Genomic DNA, 15,312 nt, shown 5'->3' on the forward strand with positions numbered 1-15,312 from the left:
ATGTGGCTGTTTTGATTACCTTCACTGGAAGCATTTGATACATATTTATTGAACATATGCTATATTCAGGAAGTAGTTTTATAGAGGCAAGTAAGGCACACTTCCTGCTCTTAAGGGAGTCACATACTAAGGAGAGAAACAGACATGTCAGAGCTTAGAGTCAGGGTCAAATTAAAAGAGTGAGAGAATAGACAATTACTTGTATGCTGAGATTCAAAGGCGAGGGAAATACAAACCAAAACCCAAACTAAAAACTTCTGGTCTGTCACTAGGTCTGAAACATCACTAGGATATTTTTCCTTTGGACTTTATACATTCTTTGATTTTTGGATTCCAGATACAAATGACTTTGGGAAGGATAACACATTAAGTAATATCACTTCCACTTTAATGAAGATTTATTTCTGTATTATTTAGGGTACAAGGTAAGTTGCTGTAATCAAGAGACCTCAAAAGATTATGGCTCAAGCAACAGATCAGAGGTGGACAGCCAGCACTGCTGCAGGTCATCAAGGCTCAGAATCCTTCTACCTTGTAGCTTTGCCATCTCCTAGTATGTTGACTTTGTCTCTGTGGTCAAATGTGGTCCCTACTATCCCGTCTGTGCAATAGCCTGCTAGTTCAGTGAGGGGAGAGAAGGAAGAGGACAAGAGATTTTCTTGTCAAAATGTTCCAAAGGTTGTACATATCACTTCTATTTGCATATCATCCTCTAAATTTCTGTCATATCTTCATACCAAACTGCAAAGGAGTCTGGAAAATATAGTCTTTGATTGGGAGGCTGTGTACACAGCTAAAGTTTATGAGTTTCAATTAATAAAAGGAAGAGTGGAAGAATACTGGATAACATTAGCTATGGATACTGAAAAACATTAGCCAACTCTGCCACAGTTCATCAGGCAACTTTATCTTGATAAACTTCCTGAAAAGACCTAGGTCTTTCCAAATATTTGATGCATAAACAGTTATAAAGAAGATTGATGGGCCACCTGGGTGGCTCGATGGTTGAGCATCTGCCTTTGGCTCAGGGTGTAATCCCAGGGTCCTGGGATCAAGGCCTGCATCAGGCTCTGTGCAGGGAGCCTGCTTTTCCCTCTGCCTATGTCTCTGCCTCTCTTGCTGTGTCTCTCATGCATAAATAAATAAAATCTTGAAAAAAAAGAAGATTGACTTGTCAGGGATGTTTTCTGACATCAAGCAATTATCCAGTCTCAGATTCTGTGACGTAACTGAATATCCTACTATTCATTCAAATTCTGACATTATACATGTAATTATATAATACATGCTATACTATATTACACATGTAGTTAGCAAAGACTCCACAGGATAAGGGCCCGGTCCCATAAGACTATCCCTTCTTCAGATGCCAACTGAAAGTTCCGGTATTTCTAACTAGCTGGTGATAAATTCAGGAGTTCCCATGACCCCTCTCAGGTTTGATAATTCACTAGAAAAACCCAGGAAAATACTTTGCTTACTCTTTCATGTTTATTATAGAGGATACAACTCAGGCACAGCCAAATGGAAAAGATGCTTAGGGCAAGGTGTGTATGTAAGTGTGTGTGTGTGTGTGTGTGTGTGTGTGTGTGTGTGTGTGTGTGTTGTGTGTTTGTAGGGGTGATGCATCTTGAGAAGCTTCCATTCTCTTTCCAAGCATGTCACCTTGCTGGTACCTCCATGTGTTCTTCAATGTGGAAGCTCTGTGCACTTGGCTGTTTAGGTGGGGTTTTTAAGATTTTATTTATTTGTGAGAGACACACAGAGAGAGGCAGAGACATAGGCAGAGGGAGAAGCAGCCTCCCTGTGGGGAGCCTGATGCAGGACTCGATCCCAAGACCCTGGGAACACGACCTGAACCAAAGGTGGATGCTCAACCACTGAACCACCCAGGTGCCCCTGTTTAGGTGTTTTATGGAAGCTTCATTACTAAGCCATGGACCAATCCAGGGCCACATAGATTTTTTTTTTAATTTTTATTTATTTATGATAGTCACACAGAGAGAGAGAGAGAGGCAGAGACATAGGCAGAGGGAGAAGCAGGCTCCATGCACCGGGAGCCCGACGTGGGATTCGATCCCGGGTCTCCAGGATCGTGCCCTGGGCCAAAGGCAGGCGCCAAACCGCTGCGCCACCCAGGGATCCCCACATAGATTTTATTTCTCTTGAATTTTTGACTTCTGGACAGTAACTTAACCTATTGAGACTTGAATGATATCCACTTGTAAAACTGAAATAGTATCTTCTTAGCTATCTCAGGGAGATAAATGGATAAAATAAAGTAATACCTATATTCCAGCTAGAATGGCCAACGATAGTATATTCCTGCTAGAATGGCTACCTTAGGTCCATCCTATCTGATTAAGTCGTTTGCCATTGGTGATTGAACTCAACTTCTAGTTCTTCCCTCTCAGAAGTTCAGGTGTGGGGATGGAAGTGGGGGATTGGGAGATGGGGCTGATAGTTCCTACCCTCTAATCATGTGGTTGATTCCTCTGGCAACTGACCTTCATCCTGATGCTATCTAGGGGCTCACCAATAGTCACCTCATTAGCATAAGCTCAGGTAGGGATGAAAGGGGCTCATTATGAATAACAAAAGACACCTCTGTCATTCAGGAATTTCTAAGGGTTTTAGGAGCTCTGTGCCAGGAACTGAAGACAAAGACCAAATATGTTTATTTATTATATCACAATTTGACATCAGGAACAAGAATGACCACCAAAGCGATTTCTGCCAGAAGATACCCTTTTCATCACAAAGCAGGTAGAATGAGTTCTCTTGTCTGAGCTCTTTAGCTGCCAATGATTCTATGGATTCTGTTATAGTATGCTGTTCTTATCACACTGTACTGTAATTATTCAGTAGTTTCTATAGTTTTTCCCACTCTAACTAGCATTGAGCTACATGAGATAGTATTTAACTCATCTTTGTACCCTCAGCATCTAGCACAGTGTTTGGCACATCGTTGCTGTATAAAGGTTGAATGAATGTGAGTGAATAGAAAGTAGAGTCTGGTGCTGCTGACCTCTGTGTTTAAGTGTATTTGGTGTTAATGTAGGTACTGGATCATGATGTTGCTAACTGTATTTCTCAACTCATGTGGGTTTCCTGAGAATCTAAACTCTGGTATTCTGTTGAATCTATGGTAGTGTGGAGGGGAATTCAGGATTCATAAATTAGTTGGTTTCAGTATAAAAAGACTGGAATTCAGGGAAAGCAGGCAGTCTAGATGCCTTCTGTCTCAGAGTGTGTTCTTTATAAGATACTGCTTTTCCGTACAATATGCCAAGTCTACCAAATAACTTTTCAGGTCAGGTTTTTGGGGGTGATATGTGAAAAAAGCCTCTCAGAACATTATAAGTTTGACATTTGCCTGAATGTTTAAAAACTGTCCTCAAATCTAGTAATTTTGTTAAGAGCTCTGTGTGTATGTGCACCTGTACCTATAAACCAAATAGTCAGCATTTTATTTTTATTTCTTTAATATTTATTTTTCTTGTTTTTGCTTATTTAGTATCCTTGAAACTTACAAAGGAAATAACACTTTGAGGCACTAAATACTGATACTGACTTTGCTGATTACTTCATTTGAGCAGCAGTTCAGGAATACTCATTTCCTGTTTTGATGGTCAACAGAATAGGAGCTATAGCTTTGCATAGTGAAAGAGGTATCATGATTCCTGCTAGTCAACTAGTTCAGCTACTGAGATATCAAAGAGAATTCTAGCAGTAGTATGACTCTGCAGGAAGAGCATAAGCACTGGGCTAGGTATCGGGCCCACCTAGATTTTATTTCTCTTGAATTTTTGACTTCTGGAAAGTAACAACCTATTGAAACTTGAGTGATATCCATTTGTAAAACTGAAATAGTTATCTATTTAGCTATCTCAGGAGGATAATAAAGTACTGTATGTTCCTGCTGGAAAGTCCAGGAATTGTACTTGTGTACCTTGGTATGTGTCCTAGTTTCACTTCATGGTGTCAGCCTATGAAGTCTCAATGCCTACACAGCTCTGCCCCAGTGAGAGCTGTTCTCTTTTAGCAGGTAGAAGTCTGGAAATAGCCTAGTGTGTGCTGTGCCTCTGGAATTGATTTGGGTCCCTGGGAAACTTTGTAAGCATCAGACTTAAGCCTTTGTTTCTTACCCCACCATCTGCTGTTGGCTGTTTAATTGGACTTTGGCTCCCATATGGAAACTCAGTCTCTGCTGAAATTACTGCCCAGGCCTAAATCTTTTTCCCTAGTTTCTGTTGGTCCCCTTCCAGAACTGACTGTTGATTACTTGCAGAACCAATTCTCCCAGAAGATTGACTTGATCCCAACTATCCTGAAGAACTTCCCTACCCTGAGGCTTTGATGTACCTCTTCACTACTTGCGCCCTAGGTGACACTGACCCTGACCTGCATCAAATGTTGGTTTACACTCTTGATTTGGGACTAACTTCCAGCTAGGGAGGGACTGCTTCAATTAGTTTTATCTAGCCTCCTTTCTCTGTGCCAGTAAGGTTTACTCCCAAATTCTCTTTATTAGGGGTTGCAACGTGCCTTATATCTGGGGCAGAGTAATGAGTGCTAAGGTACAAGCACACAATTATCATTGGCAACTTCTATTGATATCAGTAGAAAGCCATTAAATAGGATTTTTGGATTTTTGGTATATTAAAATGAATTCTTTTTTAAAAGAGAGTATTTATTTTACAAAAGAGAGAGCGTGGCAAGCAGGGGGTGAGGGGTAAGGGGGAGGGAGAGGGACAAGCAGATTTCTCACTGAGCTCTGAGCCTGATGTGGGACTCAGTCTCAAGACTCTGAGATCATGACCTGAACTAAAATTAAGAGGCAGACTCTTAACCAATTGAGCCACCCAGGCACCCGAAATTATCTTTTAATGTCTTTTTCTTCACACCATGAAGCAAAGCTTAGCCATGCTTTTACTGATTAAGCTATAAAATCAGGGTGGAAGTTCCTATTTAATGAAACTTAGTATCTGAGGCATGGTGTACTATTGCTTCCATCTGTATTTTATTTTATTTTTAAAAACTTTTCCCAATTGTATTAACTATATTTAGCTTATGGTTTGCAAGCCTATAAATAAATGCACTGTATCATTCCAAGATATGATTATATATGTATTTCTTTTAATTGTAACTCTGTTAAAACTATAAAATATAGTATAATGAAATGTTTGCAAGAGCCAGGAGATTTGGGGAAAACAGGAAGCTTGAAGAAAAAAACTTCATGGAGAATTTTTTGAATAGAAGAAGATAAATAAGTTAATTGAAATTGCAATCACAGGAAAAGGAAAGAAGATTTTGAATCTCAGTATTTTTCTTACCATCATGTCAGCAAATTCTGATTAGAATATTTCTCATGTAGTTCTGATAAATAATTTTTGGAAAAATAATTGTGAAACAAACAAACTAGCACACATCTGAAAAGCAGATACCAAACTCTCTAAACAATGCTCAATTTCTTCCCACCTGACCATTTCAATTTAGGGTGAAGGATCAACTATGCAGTGAATAAAAATTTTTTAAAAATCTTAGAATTAAAGATAAAGTTAATAATGAAGAGAAGCCTGGGGACGCCTGGGTGGCTCAGTAGTTTGGCACCTGCCTTGGGCCCAGGGTGTGATCCTGGGGTCCCAGGATCAAGTCCCGCATTGGGCTCCCTGTGTAGAGCCTGCTTCTCCCTTTGCCTGTGTCTCTGCCTCTCTCTCTCTCTCTCTTTCTCTCTCTCTGTGTCTCTCATGAATAAATAAATAAAATCTTTAGAAAAAAGAATAGAAGACTGTGTCCACGGTCTTCTCTTCATTTAGACCCCTTGCCTTTTATTTGTTTGTTCACATATTAATTGTAAAATGTATCTTTGGTATCTGAGAGAATTTATCAAGTCTGTACCTGTGTTTTGAACTGAGGAAGATGCTTTTTAACCAGTGGAATATTAGGTGATATATAGACTGGATTCAATCTCAATTTACTTGTATTTTGGAATAAGTACCTGACACCATGTCATATACTTTAGAAAAGCATCCAAAGTGTTCCAGCTTCTTATGGCTTTGCATGGCTCCTGGACATGGAGATTACCCTGCAGAGACTTGAATATTGAGGGGCAATTTGATGGTGATTTAAATTTCTTTATTTACTTTTACCTGGGCTGAAATAAAATCTTGTTTCGTTACGTAACGATATATTTGATAAACTTTCAACGGGGAAAAAAACCCCACATACATGACAATGACTGAATTTTAATTACAACACTAAGTATTTTATTTTATTATTATTTTTTTTTTTGCCGACCCCCCCAACACTAAGGATTTTATTTATTTATTTATTTTTTTAAAAGATTTTATTTATTTATTCATGAGAGACAGAGAGAGACAGAGAGAGGCAGGCAGAGACACAGGCAGAGGGAGAAGCAGGCCCTGTGCAAGGAGCCTGATTCAGGACTCGATCCCCGGACTCCAGGATCAAGCCTTGAGCAGAAGGCAGACACCCAACCGCCGAACCACCCAGGCGTTCCAACACTAAGGATTTTAGAAATCAGAAACTTAAGACATCATTTAGTTCTAGCTGCTAATTTTACATATGAGAAACTGACCATCTATTAGTGAAATGCAGAGGCAATTTTTGCTTAGAATTGAAGGTTAGACTAGATGACTTCTGAAGTTCCATTTAATAAATGTTTTGAAACTGAGGCCTAAAGAATTTATGGAAATTGCCCAAGGCCACCTAGCTGATTGTGGGAGGGAAAACCTAAAGTAGAACCCAGGTTTCCAGATTCCCTATCCATTTATGACTCTTTTTCATACTTAAGGTATTTGAAACTCAAAACAGTGAAGTACTTTGGATAGTACACTCTGAAGAAACAGCATAGACCTGGCAATCACATACTTACCTTTGGATTATCTTTTAATTCCCAATGTGGTGAGTCACATAGTAAGATAACATTGGCATACTGAAAATGCCATATCAGGAACTAATTAAAAGGGAAAGAAAATCACTCAGATGAACTTGTGATTTCCTCTGAATCTTTTGACAAATATAACCTTGAATGCTGACCTGCTTTGAATGCAAATTTTCTCATGACAGTACATTCCATGGATAAACCAGAGCTCCTCCTACATAAAGACTTCATTTCTTAGGTCATTTAAAATCCATTAAGCTAAGAAGCTGTTCATTGAGACAGATTTCAGAAGAATTTGATTGTAACTGGATACATTATTCACTCACAGTAAGTCTGGAACTGAAGTTTGGGGGAGGAAGTGTGGGGATGAGAGGTAATTTACTTTAAAAAGAAATAGTTAAAATTTTCTAAATAGAAAATAGGCTCATAAATGTCATGGAAAAATGTTTGACTTGATATATACTAATTTGAGGAAATACTGCATTTTTTGTATGCAGCCAATTAATAGATGCTGGGTAATCAGTATGAATAACATTATTGCTTTTAATTTCTAGTTGTTTTCTTATTGGCCTTTATTTCCTCTAAAAGTATTACCTCTTATAAGCAAAACTGGTCCTTTGGAAATGATAAGGATAATTGCATTTTAGAGTTAAGAAGTTTTCTGAAATTCTTTTCTTTTTAAAACTTTTCCTCTTTTATTATTTAAATTAAATTAATTAACATATAATGTATTAGCTTCAGAGGTAGAGGTCAGTGATTCATCAGTCTTATATAATATACCTAGTGTACATTACATTATTTTCTATGTGGCTTTTTCCTATAAATGAGAATTCTCTCTCTCTTTTTAAAATATTTTATTTATTCATGAGAGACACAGGCAGAGGGAGAAGCAGACTCCATACAAGGAGCCTGATGTGGGACTTGAACCCTGGAATCTGGGATCATGCCCTGAGCCAAAGGCAGGCACTCAACTGTTGAACCACTCAGGCATTCCAAAAGAGAATTCTCTACTTTGCAGCAACTTTTATCTCTTAAGCTCAGAAATAACCATAGAACTCCTCCAAAATGAATGACTTACTATGTTTTATATGATATTAGATCTGATTTATGAAACATGCATATCTTCTGTATGTGATCATTTTCATTTATTTGTATATCATGATTATATACGTCTATAGTAGAGTCATTAAAATAAAATTTCTAATTTTCATTGCTTTCGCTCTGAAATGAACTAGCATCTTATACATTTGATGCTTGTTTTCTTCTGGAAAAAATACATAGTTAACACTTAAATCTGACGATCACTTTTACACACTGCAGTCACTTTGTATATTTCCAGATTCACTTTCTTTGTTTAATATGTATGAGGGTATATGAAACTGTGACATGAATAGAGGGGATTTACCAGCTGATTTTTATGCAAATTTTATTAAATTCAGAGAGTTTAAGACATAGGTAAATTGCATAAAATTATGATGATGATTATTTTGAGCAGAGAATAATAAACTAAGGACTAAACAATCTTGCTTTTAGTTTCTTTATCTGTAAAATGAGCCAAATGTCTTGATCACTACTAATGTTGTGAAAGGCAATAGAAATGTTAAAAATGAGGGCACCCAGGTGGCTCAGTTGGTTAAGTTGGAATAGAAATTAACTTGATAATCCCACAAGTTAGTATAAGGTTAAAACCATTACAGGTCTTTAACGGAAATATAGTGCTCATACAGCAATAACAGGGGCCTCATTTAAACTTTTCTCAGCAAGCAACATCTGAGCTGAAATCTGAAGAATGAATAGGTACTAACCAGATCATCCTTCTACATGTCTTTACTCCGAGTCATCTGGATTTCCCTCAGTTCTTTTACACCCTCTTTGGTGGCTACTGCAAACTTTCTGCTCTCCCTCTGAGCCTTCTATTCAGCTACTACATATTTATTTTCAGGAGGTAAGCTTGTCTCCTACCTCCTCCTGTTTTCTGTGAAAACACAGAAAATAAATGCCATCATGTGCACCCAAACCTCTTATGCACCCACCTCACTATCTTTTATAGACATATCAATTTTTGTCTTCATCCATGCTTTTTTCTTGTCTCTGTCCAAATTCAGTGTTTCCACTTTTGTTTTATTTTTTTATTTATTTTTTTAAAGATTTATTTATTTATTTATGATAGACATAGAGAGAGAGAGAGAGGCAGAGACACAGGCAGAGGGAGAAGCAGGCTCCATGCCGGGAGCCTGACGTGGGACTCGATCCTGGGACTCCAGGATCGCGCCCTGGGCCAAAGGCAGGCACCAAACTGCTGAGCCACCCAGGGATCCCCTCCACTTTTGTTTTAGATTACATGCTGACCTCTTGCTTTTTCAGAGATCTCTTTACGTAATTATTCCCTTTCTCTTCTGTCTTTTAGTCTCTTCCTCTGCATGGGTTCTTTTCTCAGCAAAGAAAAAAAAAGATACATTTTCTTAACCCTTCTCTGTACAACCAAGACTAGCACAACCCATACAACTAAGCTCCAATAAAAAGTGGTCCATACATATAGCCACCTTTACCAAAATCGCTAATTCTTTTTTTTTTAAAGATTTATTTATTTATTCATGAGAGACACAGAGAGAGAGAGAAGGAGAGGCAGAGACACAGTCAGAAGGAGAAGCAGGCTCCATGCAGGGATCCCAGGTCTCCAGGATCAGGCCCTGTGCTGAAGGCAGTGCTAAACTGCTGAGCCACCCGGGCTGCCCTTTTTTAAGTTTTCTTAAGATTTTTTTTATTTATTCATGAGAGCCACAGAGAGAGAGGCAGAGACATAGGCAGAGGGAGAAGCAGGCTCCCTGCAGGGAGCCGGATGTGGGACTTGATCCCAGGACCTTGGGATCACGACCTGAGCCAAAGGCAGATGCTCAAACACTGAGCCACTCAATCGATTACTAATTACTCCTTATTTCCAAGTACAGCAGACACATTGCAGTTCTTGTCTTACTTTCCCCCATGCCATGTCTGTTGGCATCTGAGGCACTTGGCTTTTTAATACCTTTTCCTTGAAATCTTCTACTTCAGTACTTTTCCTCAATACTGTTTCCTGTTAGTACCACTTACTACCATCAGTATTAAGTCCAGAGTATTTTAACATGGCTCAGAAAGCACACCTAGTACCTCCTACACTGCAGCCAAACCAAGCCTCTTGTAGATGTGCTTCTAAGTGCTTTCCTCTGTGCTTCTAAGTGCTTTCCTCTCTCCTAGAATTTACACCTTATTATAACTGAAGTTAATATGAAATTAGTCTGCAACCTTGGTATGCAAGAAATTTCACATTTTAATATGTCCTTTAAGCTACCCTGTATTCAGCATTCTGTCAAGAAAGTAAGATATGCAATTTCAGTTAATACTTGAGCCTCCTGGGGATCCCTGGGTGACTTAGCGGTTTAGCGCCTGCCTTTGGCCCAGGGTGCGATCCTGGAGACCAGGGATCGAGTCCCACGTCGGGCTCCCTGCATGGAGCCTGCTTCTGCCTATGTCTCTGCCTCTCATGAATAAATAAATAAAGTCTTTAAAAAAATACTTGAGCTTCCTACCAGGTTATGCAAATATACCGAGACCAAAATACTAGAGAGGCCCTTTTTGTCTCAGCCAGGGATGGCCCTTTCAGGTTTGCTGCGGCTGCTTCTATGGAATGCTTGGGGGACTGAATCATTGCTATGATTGGGTCCCCTGTGTCTAAGGCCCAGCACACTCATTAAAATTCGTCTGAACTTTTGCCTGTTCCTAGGCTGCTACCATCAACTGTTGAGCTGTTCTCCCTGCTACCTCTAACCCCTACCTGACCCCTGACTTCTTTCCTTTTGTTTAAAGCTTATGTTCCTTTCCCTCCTGAATACCCTAAAAGAAATTTCATCTGTCTTCTTGAGACCTGCATTGGCACTCCTAAGCATAATCTCACCTATGAGCTTGAGTTTTGACAATACAAAAGCTAGGAAGGTATGTCTGTGTGCAGAACTGCTTTTAGTCTTGGCAACAGGGGAGGAGGAGCCCTCTTGGGAGAGATAAGGAAAATAAAAAAGCCTGGTTATCTTCTTGAAATGGGAGGGAGAAGCAAAAATCTTTGAGCAAAACACACATAATTATCTCAAAATATGTTGCCATATATATGTCTATTTATGAGTCTCTTCCCTTCATTAAATTGTGAGTGCTTTTTAATCTATTGTGGAATTTCATTTCCTAATATTTCAGTAGAGAGTGCAGATGTAACTCTCAGTGTAGTCTGGGAGAAGGTGTATTCAGAAAATATGTAGAGGGAAGTGCTGCTACCTGAGCTGAATCTCAGTGACTAGGAGTAATCCATGACTAGCCTGGGTAAAACAATATTAGTATCAGGGGACCTACATGGACAAAAGTTTAGAGATAAAACAAGACCCCACTTTTTAAGATCTACATGTAGGAAATGAGACTGAAAGTGTTGGTAAGGTCCAGATAATGAAAAGTGTTGATTGCCATGCTAAAGAGGTATACTTTATTTTTTCCTATTTTTTTATTAAAAAAAAATTTTATTTAAATTCAATTTACCAACATATAGTATAACACCCAGTGCTTATCCCATCAAGTGCCCTCCTCAGTGCCTGTCACCCAGTTACCCCATCCCCCCACCCACCTCCCTTTCCACAATCCTTTGTTTCCCAGAGTTAGGGGTCTCTCATGGTTTATCTTCCTCTCTAATTTTTCCCCACTCAGTTTCCCTCATTTCCCTTATAATCCCTTTCAGTATTTCTTATATTCCATATATGAATGAAACCATATGATAATTATCCTCCAATTGACTTGTTTCACTCAGCATAATACCCTCTAGTTCCATCCATGTCAAAGCAAATGGTGGGTATTCGTCCTTTCTGATAGCTGAGTAATATTCCATTGTGTATATATATAATATAGTATATTATTTATTAATATATAATATATTATATATATATATATATATATATATATATATATATATATATACCACATCTTCTTTATCCATTCATCTGTTGAAGGACATCGTGGCTCATTCTATAGTTTGGCTATTGTGGATATTGCTGCTATAAACATTGGGGTGCAAGTGTCCTGGTATTTCACTACATTAGTATCTTTGGGGTAAATATCCAGTAGTGCAATTGCTGTGTCATAGGGTATATCTATTTAACTTCTTGAGGAACCTCCACACTGTTTTCCAGAGTGGTTGTACCAGTTTGCATTCTCACCAACAGTGCAAGAGGGTTCCCTTTTCTCCACATCCTCTCCAACATTTGTTGTTTCCTGTCTTATTAATTTTAGCCATTCTCACTTGTGTGAGGTGGTATTTCATTGTGGTTTTGATTTGTATCTCCCTGATGGCAAGTGATATGGAGGATTTTGTTACGTGCTTGTTGGCCATGTGTAAGTCTTCTTTGGAGAAATGTCTGTTCATGTCTTCTGCTTATTTCATGACTGGATTGTTTGCTTCTTGGTTGCTGAGTTTGGTAAGTTCTTTATAGATCTTGGATACTAGCCCTTTATCTGATAGGTCATTTGCAAATATCTTTTCCCATTCTGTAGGTTGTCTTGTAGTTTTGTTGATTGTTTCCTTCGCTGTGCAGAAGCTTTTTATCTTGATGAAGTCCCAATAGTTCATTTTTGCTTTTGTTTCCCTTGCCTTCAGAGATGTATCTTGCAAGAAGTTGCTGTGGCCAAGTTCAAAAAGGGTGTTGCTTGTGTTCTTCTCTAGTATTTTGATGGATTCTTGTCTCACATAGATCTTTCAACCATTTTGAGTTTATCTTTGTGTATGGTATAAGAGATTGGTCCAGTTTCATTCTGCATGTGGCTGTCCAGTTTTCCCAACAAAAGAGGTGTACTTTATAAGAGGCAATACAGCATAGAGGTTAGGGCCCAAATTCTGGAATGACACTTGCCTGGCTTTGAATCTGCTTCTATCACTTACCAGCTATGAGGTCATGCGATAATCATTTAGCTTCTCTGTGCCTCACTTTCCTTATTGGTAAAATGGGATGACATCAATACCTATCTCATAATGCTGTGATGAGGATTATGTGAATTAATGCCATAAAATGCTTTCGGAAGCACTGGCACAGTATGAGTGCATTGATTTATGAGCTATTACTATAAATCATTCTGTAGGGTGATGCGAAGGTAGTGAAAGCGTTTGAATGGACATATTTGTGTTTTGAAAAGGTCACACTGACTACAGCATGGAAAATGACATGAATCTCGCTTATTAAAAGATGGAAATGCATCAGGAGGTTATTGCAGTTGATCAGTCAAGAGATGTTAAGGGCTAGATTAGGGTTGTGGTAGTAAAGATAGAGTGATATGGATGGACCCCTAAGGTATTTAGAGAATGGAATCTTTATGATATTGTGTATATGTATGAAATGGTGATTGAAGATAAATGAGTAAAAGGAATCTAGGATGACTCCTATGTTTCCATTTAAGGACAGTAAAATTTGTTAAGTTATGCTACTATTTGGTACTGGAAATAGAGGAAAGGAAAGTGATGATAGGTTACATTAATGTTTTGAGTATTCATAATCCCCATGTGTATTCATGTTCTTTGAAACAGAGAAAACTATTTCAAAACTATTACATTGTCTATCAGTGTTTTTAAATCGTGTATGGAAGGATTACCTGGATATTTTAAGATGATCTGCATAAGTGGAATTTATCATTGTCCTAGGGAAGATAGACTTTCTTCTTCAGCTGTTTTTTGACAAGTACTGGTTTGTTATTTGCATAGCTCAAAAATATTATTGAGAAGAATCCTTTGGTGACTAATGTGGGAAGTATCAAGGTACCATGATAAAGCACTGATAAATTTATTTTGGATCAGGAGTCTGTCAGCTTTCCAAAATAAGATGACCTTTGGAAATAACTAGTTTATACTCTTAAACCCATATCAGTTCATTCATTCATTCATTCACCAAATATTTATTGCCTACTTTGTAATAGGCATTATGCTAATATAAAAGCAGAAGCAGTTCCTACTCTCATGGGCCTTACAGTTAACCATAAGTGATAGAGAGAGAGATAAATATTCCAGGCAGATGGAGGAGCATGTGCACAGGTCCTGTGGTAAGAGTACAGAGTGCAAAATAGAAGAGTGTGTAAAAAGTGTCTCTAGAAGTAGTCAGATGCCACAATATTTAGGACCTTTAGGACCAAGTAAACAATTTTTATTTTTATCCCAAGATAAAGAGGAAGCCATGAAGAATTTTTAGCGGGGCAGTTGTATAATCAGATTTTCACTTGCAAAACAGAAGAAAGGCACTCTACCTGTAATGTAGAAATAGAGTGGGGCCAAAGTAAATTCAAGGAGATGTATTAAAAAGCTATTATAGGGGCCCCTGAATGGCTTAGTCTGTACAGCATGTGACTCTTGATCTTGAGGTCATGAGTTCAAGCCCCAGGCTGGGCATAGAGATTACTTAAAAAAAAAAGTTTGTTAGTGCACAGTAGTGATGGTTAAAAGCTAAATACAGATTAAAAAAAAAAAAAAAAAAGCTATTGTAATAGTCCAGGCAAATTATCATGGTAATTTGGACTAGTATGAGAGTGATAAAAGGACTGGCATGGGAGGGATATAGATGGATATAAGTTGTTTCAAGGGATGTTTGAAAACAATTTGATTATGGATTGGACATGGGAGATGTAATGTCAGGTGTCTAGGGTGACTGGTTTCTGGCTTGTACTGTTGAATGTACACTGCTGCTAACTAGTCAGATGGAACTACTGCACCTTACAGCTACTACACCTCTGACAAGAGGACCCATTTTCAGATGGAAGATTATGATTTTGGTATTTGGCATTTTGCATTGGAGGTGTGTTTGAGACTTCCAAGTGATTATCTTAAGAAAGCAATTAGATACACAAGTCTGGAGCTTAGCGCACTAGGTTGGATGAGAGATATATGTTTGAAAGTCATTGTCATATTGATGGTAATGGAAGGTGTGAGAGTGTTCTACCTAGGGAGAACATAGAGTCAGAAGAAATGAGGGCCTCAAAGAACTCTGATGTATAATATTAGGATAAGTAAAGAATAAGCCTAAAAATGAAAAGAGTAGCCAGAGAGATGGAAGGAAAACTGGGATGTTGTTGTCAGAAAAGCCAAGAGAATAGGTTTCAAGGATGGTGGTAAACAGGCGAACACCACTAAAAGAAACAAAATTGGAATAAAAAATATTGATTCAGTAACATGAAGGTCTTTAGTTACTCTGGTCGGACCTGTTTTAAGAGAGTCATGAATTGGTAGTGGGATGAAGGAAAAAAACTAGAAGAAAATGGAGTTATAAAGAGTGAGTAGGGGCATCTGGAGAAAATAGCAACTACAGATAACTCTTTCTAGAAGTTTGGCTGTGAAGAAGTTTTGGAGCAGTAGCTGGAGGCAA

General features: G+C 38.4%; 2 protein-coding genes across 3 annotated transcripts in view; both read left to right on the forward strand.

The window, feature by feature from the left end:
• The window catches only part of LRCH2 (leucine rich repeats and calponin homology domain containing 2), a 215,155-nt gene that overhangs the window by 188,025 nt on the left and 11,818 nt on the right, over positions 1-15,312 (forward strand). The window lies entirely within an intron of this gene.
• Positions 7,211-15,312, forward strand: part of IL13RA2 (interleukin 13 receptor subunit alpha 2) — a 50,650-nt gene continuing 42,548 nt past the window's right edge. The window contains exon 1 of the mRNA XM_072817664.1: positions 7,211-7,234. The gene's annotated coding sequence lies outside the window, so the exon portion shown is untranslated. The remainder of the gene's footprint in view (positions 7,235-15,312) is intronic.

This window comes from Canis lupus, chromosome X (assembly GCF_048164855.1).
Source record: "Canis lupus baileyi chromosome X, mCanLup2.hap1, whole genome shotgun sequence".
Lineage (NCBI taxonomy): Eukaryota > Metazoa > Chordata > Mammalia > Carnivora > Canidae > Canis > Canis lupus.